Raw genomic sequence first — 10,609 nt, 5'->3', positions numbered from 1 at the left:
CTATTTTTATTTTCATTTTTATTTTTTAATTTTTAAATGATGCTTGTCAGACTTTTTTTTTTGGAAACAACCAATATTATCAAAGAAAATTCCACTAATGTACTAATAAAGAAATAATGATAATACTACTACTACTACTACTACTAACTACTAATAATAATAATAACAATTATATTGATGAAGGGCAGAAAGCGGTTCTTGAGAGTATCTGTGTATGTTGATGCAATTTTTTTTCATCTGCAAGCGCCATCTACTGGCCATTTCATATCTCATTGCCTGTCATTTGATTTCTTCACATCCTTTTTTTTTATTTTTTTATTTTGGCTCCTCTTCCTCCTCCTCCCTCTTTCCTCTTCTTCCTCCTCTCTCTCTCTCTCTCTCTCTCTTGTCTCTCTCTTTCCTTTCCTCGTTTCCCCCTCTCCCCCCCATTGTAAAACGGACACTTAGAACTCAACTCAAAGAGACTGGGCCTTCACGACTCCCCCTCCCCCCACTCTGTCCGTCTGTTTGTCTGGTGGAGTCTAAATCTAGTAAATCCTACCTGACCCACCACTCCCTAATGTCTGTAGTTAGGTTGCTTATACAAATTTTTACATCCCGACAATATTGGTCCCCTTTTTGCTCCTCGCCTCCTTACCACCCACCCACCCACTCGTCTGGCTGCGTGTGTGCAGGGGCTTCTGTTTACAGAGGGTATATGTGTGCGTGTCCCCGTAATAGTTTGTGGGTGGCTTGCTTGGTTGCATTGACCGTAAGCTACAATAGACTAAGGGTGAATAATGACTGACGTAATTTGCTTGATGAGTGTTGGAATGTGTCTGTGCGTTGGTGGTTTGAATCATTGTGTCTAGATGTCTGCCTTAGCGTAGGGCCCCAACTACTACTACTACTACTATATATATATATATAGATATATATCTAACATGTACATACACACATACACACACACTCTGCCCAAAACCTTGCTGTAGGGTCTTAGTTTCTTCTCACACTCTGCTGTCCACCTCTCTGCTCTTTGTCCACACTTTGACACACTGCTATCACCACCACCACCACTTCTACTAATACTACTACTACAACCTGAGATATAACACTTAAATTTCTCTTAATCTCTCTCTCTTAATCTCTCCTTTCTCTCCTCTCCTCTCTCCTCAGCTGGTCTGTCCACTACTAACTTGACCAGAACAACTTTGTTGCATTGGCTTTGAAATCTTTAGTTAATCTGTGTACTTAACTGCTTGATGTATGTTCCAACTGGACGCTACATGTCCTACATGTCGGTGGAGTGCTTTTGGTCAGCTTTTTTCAAGTGAAATTTCATGAACTTCAAAAATGTATTCAGTGGAAACTTTGTCCAAATATGGAAATATTTTTTCTCTCTCTCTCTCTAACTCTCTTTCTCTTACTCTCCTTCTTTCTCTCTGTCTCTCTCTCTCTCTCTCTCAATTTTGACTTTATTTTTATTTTTTTATTTTTTATTTTTTTTTTTTTGAAAATGTATAATAAAAGAAATCTGTTGGAGTCTGTTGCCGTTGATGACTTGTATGACTGACGAGGTTGCTCGTCATATTCTATTGCATTCTTGAAAAATTTCCAATGCTTGCAGGGTTCTTGTGCTAGGGATCAAGTGCTGGTTGTGTTGTGGGAAAGGATGGGTGGGGGGACGCTTCTTCATTCATAAACCTCCCTGTCACCCTTCCTTCTCTCTTGTTAATAGTAGTAGTTTATATTACATTCTTTCCCTTTGTGTGATGTCAGTGGGTAAGGTCCTCCTTGGATTGTCTGACCACTATCCGAACAACATAATACGGCTTCATGGTTCAGAAGTTTGCTTCACAGTTGTCATGTGGTTCCAAGTTCAATCACCCTGTGCAACTTTTTACCTTTTGCTCCAGGTTGGCCAGTTCCATGTAATTTGTGGTCAACAGAAACTTTGCAAAAGCCCGGCCATGCTGGGGCATACATAAATATATCTTTCACTAAGAAAACTGATAAGTTATCTTTTGTTTTTTACTCGCGCACGGCTGTGTTAAGAAGCTTGCTTTGCATCCATGTAGTTTTGAGTTTGGTCCGTTTACATAGCACCATAGGCATGGACTGACCAATTCCTTGCGAGTGAATTTGGTAGATTGAAGCTCATCCTATATAATAATAATAATAATAATAATAAAAACATTGTTTACAGTGATCAGGTGCACTACAATTCATCTAAAGTGTATGTATAATCAGGTGTAGTTTTGGCGGATTTCGGAAAGCATGAGGGCCTTAAAGGATGCAATGTCATATATATGTATATATATATTTGTGTGTGGTGCCCCAGAATGGCTTCAGTCTAATGACTGTAAAGGATATATAGTGTGTGGAATGGGGTGGATGCTTCTGTCCCCCTACTGCTTGACAACTGCTGTTTATGTCTCTGTGACTTAGAAGTTCAGCAAAAGATACCAATGGAATAAGCACTAGACCTTAAGAAGAATAAATGCTGGGGTCAAATTGTTCAGTTAACCCTTTAGCATTCAAATTAATGTCAAAAGTAATCCTTATTCATTTACATTTTAAAAATTTAATCTGGTATTATCTTGTAGCTTCAAGATTTAAAAAATGTAATTGCTTATTTTTAGAATCACATTGTAGGGTAAGTGTGAGATACTGGTTCTGGCCAGTTTGAGCATAAAATGAGCAGAATATTTGGGCCGGATATAACCGGTTTGAACACTAAAGGGTTAAACCACCTCCAAGATGGTGGTTGTATTATGTGGGTCACTAATTTTAAGAAGTTGGCCGTGTGGTCTTAAGCTTTTGGGCCAGTGGATTGGGAACCATGTGGTTGGTAAGCAAGCTACTTACCACACAGCCACTCCTGCACTGATGATTTATTGGCAGGTGTGGCCAGCAGCAACGCAGCTCGGGACATTGTGACTTTCATATAAGTAAAAGCACATGTTCAGCATTTTGTTTTCTTGCTTTGTCTTCCAGATCTGCTCACAAGGCTTTTGTGGGCCTGAACCCGAAACCATGTGGTTGGGAAGCAAACTTGTTCACCACACAGCCACCTTATTGGTGTGCAGCCTGTATGTGGTTGCTCAAATTGCTGAACATAAAAGTCAAATCTCAACCTATTGTCCTGAAATTGAATGAATATATTGGATAAGCAATTCCTGATATAAAATCCATGAGAAAAAGACAAAACATGACCGGAATGCTTTTCCTCTTTCATTTAATGGTTTTAACCATAACCTTTAAGGGATTTTAGTTCATTGTATTACCTGTATCAATTTCTATTTATTGAATTACTACACTCTCGGAGTGGTTGGCGTTAGGAAGGGCATCCAGCTGTAGAAACACTGCCAGATCAGACTGGCCTGGTGCAGCCTTCGGGCTCCCCAGACCCCAGTTGAACCATCCAACCCATGCTGGCATGGAGAACGGACGTTAAACGATGATGATGATGAATTACTAAATTATATCAAAGTATGCAACACTATTATCAAGTCAGAGAGGGTGTGATGCTCATGTCCCTTGGAAAGAGGCAGAGATGTGGATTCTGTGACCCTAAACCCTGGTTCAAATGCTTACAGACTTTGTGCTTAAGTAACCCAAGGTAACAGGTTGTGGTGTTGAACCAGAAAGTGGATTAGTCTACCATCTAAGGCCGTGGTGCTCCAGCATGACCACAGTCCAATGACTGAAACTAGTGAAAGGATAAAAGAATATGCATGCAAGATGGATTTGTTTAACGATGTCTAATGAGAAAGGGTTTCTCCCAATGTGTCGTGTGGTGATATTCACCGGCGTGGAGCATGCTTGTCTGATTAACAAGCTTTGCTTTCCCTGGTTGTAGTCTCTGCTCCAGTCTCACTGTCACACCTTTGGTAATTGGATTTGGTGGAGAGAAATGGAAAGAAGCCAACGGTGTTTGTATATGTCTGTCATTTGACTGGCCATGCTGGAGCACCACCTTAAAGGGGTTTTAGTCAAAGAAATCGACCCCAGGACTTATTCTTTGTAAGCCTAGTACCTATTCTTTTGGTCTCTTGCTGAACCACTAAATTCTGGGGGCATAAACACATCAGCATCAGTTATGCAGGGGGTGGGGGGATGGACACAACTTTGTATATATATATGTATATATAGTATATACATCAGTGCTTTTCAAACTTTTTGCTGGAGCGGAACCCCAAGGAAACATTCCACTGGCTCAAGGAACCCCTGTGCAATAATTTAATAGTCTTATGCACACATATCTACAAAGGAGAATTAAAAATTACTGCCGATTTTAGCAGTTTTGTAACTTCTTGCGGAACCCTGGTTGAAAACCACTGCTATACATACTGCAGGCTTCTTTCAGTTTCTTACCAAATGCACTCAAAAGGCTTTGGTTGGCCTGAGACTATAGTAGAAGGCACTTGCCCAAGGTACCATGCAGCGGGACTGAACCCAGAACTATGTGACTGGGAAGCAGACTTACTACACAGCCATGCATGTGTCGGTGTCAAAAAAAAAAATGCCCAATACACATGGTAAGATGGTTGGTATTAGAAAGGGTGTTGAACCAAAGAAAACAGCATAGTTAGAACTGGTGCTTGATGCAGCCTGGGAAACAGGCATTAAATGTTAATGTTTGTGTGCACCCTTATGTTATTGTGATAGTTGTGTCACCAAGTGAGCAATATTCCTTTCTAGTCTTCTGCAAAAAGTTTGTCCAACCATGGGGGGAGGAATTTATTTTCCTTGTAACAAGTGAGGTTTGTTAATAGGAAGGGCATCTATCCATTGAATGAACACCCCACCCCTCAACAATTTCTGGCTGAAACCTGCAAGCATAGAAAAGGGGACATTAAATGATGATTTTTATATGATTAGCTCGGCTTCTTCCTGCTTCAATTTCTAATGGATTTCAGATGAGACAGCAGGGGACAAGGGCTGACTTAATTCAACTGTTTAGCATTCAGATTATTTTGTCAAATGCTCAGCCAGGACAGATCTAGTCTCTCACACCCACCCTACAATGTCATTCTAAATAATAAACAATCACATCAAAATCTGAAAGCTACAAGATTATGTACGATTAAAAGAGCATTGCAGTTGGCAAAGTAATCCGAATGCTAAAGAGTTAAGTTAACCCTTTAGTATTTAAACCGGCCATATCCGGCCAAAATAGTTAATCTGCTTTATGTTCAAACTGACCAGATCCAGGCTCTCACACCTGCCCTACAATGTTATTCCACATTAAGTAATTACACCATCAAGATCTTGAAGCTATGAGATAATGCATGATTAATTCAAATCAATGGGAATCAAAAGGCATTATGTTTGATTCAATAATATGAACACTAAAGGGTTAAGTTAATCATGCATTATCTCAGGTTTGAAGTTTAGGTGATGTGATTGAATACTTTTAGAATGACATTGTAGAACAGGTGTGAGAATCCAGATCTGGTGAGTTTGGACATAAAACAATATCTGAGCTGGATGTGGCCAGCTTAAATGTTAAAGGGTTAAATCAACCTGGGTTTCCCTCTTCCACATGTTCCATCCACTTTGAACAACACATCTTTATAGAGCTGTTGGCATCCATCTGCACATAGATACACACACACACACATATATATATATATATATATATATAATATATATATATATATATATAATATATATATACTACGGGCTTATTTCACTTTGTCTACCAAATCTACTTGAGGCTAAGTTATAGGGATGCTTGCCAATGGTTCCATGCAGTAGGACTGCCCAGAACCATGTGGTTGGAAAGAGAGCTTTTTAGCTCACACCTGTCATTTTTACATGGAGGAGATAATATTAATGCAGATATTCGACAGGTGCCCTTCTTCACCTGTTTACGAATAAGGTAATATTTCTTCATGGTCCAAACATGTTTTGTGAGAAAACTGAAAACAAAGGACACCGCTTGTAAGACAGTGACACTCATTTACAACTATCATGCAATGTTAAAACAAGCAGACACCTTATATGCACATAGCTAATCTACAACAGGCTTTGAGTTTCTACCCACCAGATCCACTCATAAGACAATTGCTCAATAATCCACTCAACAGGGCTAAACTTGAAAGCATGTCGTTAGGAAATGAACTTCTTACCCATACAGCCAGGCCTGCTCTTAAAATGGAATTCATAAGATGCACCGAGATGAGAAATGGAAAAAGGTATTAGGTTCACATCTGGCTTCCTGTATGTGTGTATATGGTAAACAATTTAATGTAGTCTACCCTGTCTTCTAATGACTAAGCATTATATTCATTTGTAATATAGCAATAGTAGGGGTATATGGCCTAGTGGTTAAGGTGTTGTACTCGTAATTACAAGATCATAGTTTCAGTTCCTGGACTGGGCAGTATGTTTTTCAGCAAAATAATCTATTTCTGTGGTCGCTTCAACACCTGACGTCTGGTACACCAAGCATCTGTACAGGCAACATTGATTTGAAGAATGGAGTAAATTAATAATGTACAAAATTGATCTCCAGTCAAATTATCTATGCAAGCTGATCAGTAAGAACCATCATCTGTCCTACAACAGGGAGAGTCCAGAACCTCAACATGGCTGGTCAATGTCAGATACAACCAACAAAAGTTCCCTCAAGTTACACCATCTTAACCCTTTAGTGTTCAGATTATTCAATCAAACATAATGCTTATTGATTCACATTGATTTGAATTAATCATGCATTATCTCATATCTTCAAGATCTTGATGGTGTAATTACTTAATGTAGAATAACATTGTAGGGTCGGTGTGAGAGCCTGGATCGGTTTGAACATAAAACAGATTAAATATTTTGGCCGGATATGGCCGGTTTAAATACTAAAGGGTTAAAGACAATTGATAGAAGCATTGGACAGAATATCTTGCAGCATTTTGAGTGTTTGAAGTTCAAATCACACAAAGGCTAACTTTACTTTTCTATGTTTTTGGGGTCAGTAAAATGAACAAGCTTTTGGTGGTGGATTGGCAGAACCATAAGAAAATTAGGCTTGTGGTATTTATGATGATTCTTTGTATTCTGAGTTCGAATCCTACCATAACTAATTTGGCAGCACACAGGCTGCATCTTGGTTCCATGACAGTTTTTGTCTTAAAGTGATCTAAATGGTAAGAGACGCCATATTTTGTTACACTACCATAATAAACTAGAAAGTTAAAAGGTCGGATGTGGTAGTGAAGAAGGTGCAAAACCCCCTGAAATGGCATATACACCCATGTTTCCATCTTTAATCGCATTGTTGTTTATATTAGGTGTATATGAATATGAAATGTTAAAAAAAAAATCGGTGCAGGCTTTAATTCCTATAGAAAGTCTTATTTCTTTACTGCCCACAAAGGGCTACATACAGAGGGGACTAACAAGGACAGACGAACAGATTAAGTTGATTATATCGACCCCAGTGTGTAACTGGTACTTATTTAATCGACCCCGAAAGGATGACCTTGGCGGAATTTGAACTCAGAATGTAGCAGCAGACAAAATACTGCTTAGCATTTCACCCGGCGTGCTAACGATTCTGCCAGCTCGCCGCCTTAACCTATAGAAAGTCTGTAGAGATAACCTTAGCACATGGTAATTTATATACCAAGCACCAGTATAATGATGACAAAATTATTAATTTAAACTACTTGTTTCAGTCATTTTGACTGTGGCCATGCTGGAGCACTGCCTTGTAGTTGAAGAAATCGATCCCTGGACTTATTCTATCAGGTCTTTTGCCGAACCACTAAGTTACGAAGATGTAAACACCAAGATCAGTTGTCAAGCAATGATGGAAGGACAAACACATATATATATAATAGGCTTCTTTCAGTTTTCCTCCTTCCAAATCCACTCGAGGATTTGGTCGACCTGAGGCTATAGAAGACACTTGCCCAAGGTGCTATGCAGTGGAACTGAACTCAGGACCACGTGGTTGGGAAGCAAGCTTCTTATTTCTTTATTGCCCACAAGGGGCTAAACACAGGGGGGACAAAGAGATTAAGTCGGTTACATTGACCCTAGTGCGTAACTGGTACTTAATTTCGGTGGGCGATATCCAGCAAGTTGAAGCTTTTTACATTGGAACAGCCTTCTAGGTGAATTACATCACAGGGCTGGTGAGCTCCACCTACCCTGGATTTGCTGAAATGGTATCAAAGAGGGTACTGGATCACCTGAAGGATCTCCAGATACTCACAAGGCAACGAGGGTTTATTCCGCAACAAGCTTCTTAGCCCATAGATGGGTCCCTGACAGGTAATTACTTTTCTGGGTCAGAGTAAGCCTAGGAAATATTAGTGGTCAAGAGGTGGCTCCACATTTTTTGAAACTCTGAGTCTTCTTACCCAGGACAAATCTGAAAGACTAAACCACAGAGGAAACGGCACCTGATATGTTTCCAAGTAGGTAATATTTTCTCATGACCAGACATGTTTATCATGGAAGATTTAAAATGAAGGACACTGCTTGTTTGACGGTGACGCTTGTTTACAACTATCGTGCAATATCAAGGCAAAGAGACTAATTCACACACACACACATGTGCCAGGTTTTTGTCAGTTTCCATCTACCAAATCTACTCAAGGCTTTGGTCAGCTTGACAGTGGGATTGAACCCGGAACCATGTAGTAGACTTCTTGCTACACAGCCAATGCCTGCACCCATAACCAAAATGAAAATAAAATACTGATGTATAAAAATGAAATAATAATAATGGTTTCAAATTTTGGCACAAGGCCAGCAAGTTCATGATCAGGATTAAGTCGATTACATCAACCCCAGTGATAAACTGGTACTTACTTTATTGACCCCCCAAAAGGATGAAAGGCAAAGTTGAACTCAGAACGTAAAGACAGACGAAATGCCACAAAGCATTTTGCCCAGCATGCTAACATTTCTGCAAATTCACCAATAGTAACAATGATAATGAACTATACAGTGCTCAGGTGCACTACAACTCATCAGTAATAGTAACCTAAACTGCATAGAATATGTACAGGAAGCAAACTGAAAAAGCCCTTAAAAATATCCCACCTTGTTAAGTTGAACATAGAAAGAAGACTCAGATTAGAAATGAAACCAGTTGAATGTACACTAGTTAGGAATAACTTGCTCACATCAATAGAGGATTTCAAAATACAAATTTGTTTAGAGTGATCTTAAGAATATTACTATATTAAAAAAAAAAAGACAAATTCATTTATGAGAGCACACACTGCAAAGCGGTGCTGAAAAGTTCCTGGTTTTGGGTAAAAGAAAACACAGGAGGATCAGTTAATTATGATTTTATTCAACATATTCCCTTCTCAGATTCACATAATTATTGCAGCAGTCCTTCAGTTTTTCTAAGCTTTGTAAAAGAATTTGGAAGATTGAAGCGTCCAATGAGGCCTTTCCCAATACCCTTAAAGCTAGGAACTTTGCGGCACTTCCTTGTAGATTCTGTAAAGTGGTTGATGTTAAGAAAGGCACCCAGCCATAGAAACCATACCAAAACAGACGGTAAAGGTTGGTGCAGTCTTTTGGCTTGCCAAGTTCCTGCATACCACCGAACTCATGCCAGCATGAAAAATGATCATTGAATGGTGATGATGACATAGGCCTGGGAACAGGGGCTGCAGGGAGTGCAAGTACATCTAAAATTTTTGGAGGGGTGCAAAATCAAAATTTGCACCCCTATTTAATTTTCTCAGGCTTAGAAAACTGCATGAAAAGTAATCTGTAAAAAGGAGCTTGAAGTTAGGTTTCTTCTTCAAAGAACAAATATGAAGAAGAAAAAAAAACAAGATCTTGTTTATAAGAAACATTTTGGACCTGGGTTTGCATCCCCTCAGCAAATTTCATCCGTGAGCCAGTGGATGACAATGACGATGATCTTGATGAGGGCATAAAACTAAACAGTGTTGAGGTATATCACCACAATTCCTCAGTTTTAAACACTCTCACATATACAGATAGCAAGAGAGAGAGAGAGAGAGGTAGAAACCAGAGTTCATACAGTTATGTTCAGTGAGTAACACCACCTCATTCGCTAGTCCCATATGAAGAAGCCACATCTAACAAATGTCACCCACACAGAAATAACAGCCAAACTTCTCTCAAATAAGAATTTATTAAAAATGAGGCTCGCCTGGCCCCCGTGCTGGTGGCACGTAAAAGCACCATCCGTTCGTGGCCGTTTGCCAGCTCCGTCTGGCACCTGTGCGGGTGGCACGTAAAAAGCACCCTCTACACTCATGGAGTGGTTGGCGTTAGGAAGGGCATCCAGCCGTAGAAACACTGCCAGATCAGACTGGGCCTGATGCGTCCTTCTGGCTTCACAGACCCCAGTTGAACCATCCAACCCATGCTAGCATGGAAAGCGGACGCTAAATGATGATGATGATATATATGCTAAGATAATTTTATAAAAAACATTTCAGTACCAGTTTCAGTCATTGAGACTTTTTCAACTGTAAGTATGGAAAACAATTGAATTTTGGAAAAATTAAAGGATAAGTTTTTTTAAAAAATACAAGGTGCATTTTCCTTGTTTCTGCCTGTCTCTTGTGGGTTCCAGGTCCTTCTGAATTCTTGTCAGAGAGGAGGAAGAAGAAAAAGAAGAAGG

The 10,609-nt window shown here is 39.6% G+C and overlaps 1 long non-coding RNA gene across 1 annotated transcript in view; it reads right to left on the bottom strand.

Annotated features, from left to right (window-relative positions):
* Window positions 1-4: 4 nt before the first annotated feature.
* The window catches only part of LOC118767611, an 11,713-nt gene continuing 1,108 nt past the window's right edge, over window positions 5-10,609 (bottom strand). Inside the window, exon 2 of the long non-coding RNA XR_005003532.1 lies at window positions 5-1,427. This is a non-coding gene — a long non-coding RNA (uncharacterized LOC118767611). The remainder of the gene's footprint in view (window positions 1,428-10,609) is intronic.

Source organism: Octopus sinensis, linkage group LG23 (assembly GCF_006345805.1).
Source record: "Octopus sinensis linkage group LG23, ASM634580v1, whole genome shotgun sequence".
Lineage (NCBI taxonomy): Eukaryota > Metazoa > Mollusca > Cephalopoda > Octopoda > Octopodidae > Octopus > Octopus sinensis.
Note: the sequence above shows the minus strand (reverse complement) of the source record. Positions and strands in the feature narration are given on the sequence as shown.